Below are 346 nucleotides of genomic sequence, written 5' to 3'. Positions count from 1 at the left end.
AAGTATTTTGAAAGTACTACATTTTATGAAAGAAGCAGTGGAGTGGGAAATGATGGTGTAATCTCATCACACAGGCCATATTCAGATGCAATGCTAAACCATGGTTTAGTGTTATGTGATGGTGTCTAGCCTTCTCCCTGGCTTGTATACTCCCCCTCATTGTGTGCAATCACCGGGGGGAGTCTGGAAGCTTTTGCTTTCCTTTAAATGTGGCTTGTCATTTCATCCAAACCAGAGATCACGGTTTGACCAAAACCCATGGTAGGTAGTTTGCTTGTTTTAATCCTAACAAGAGTTAATGTTAAATTACAATCTCTAGTTCAGATAAAAGGCCAAGCTGTGTTCA

The sequence above is a fragment of the Heloderma suspectum genome, chromosome 1, assembly GCF_057233095.1.
Source record: "Heloderma suspectum isolate Gila_16-S chromosome 1, 16-S_ref, whole genome shotgun sequence".
NCBI lineage: Eukaryota > Metazoa > Chordata > Lepidosauria > Squamata > Helodermatidae > Heloderma > Heloderma suspectum.
This window is presented reverse-complemented; position numbering follows the sequence as displayed.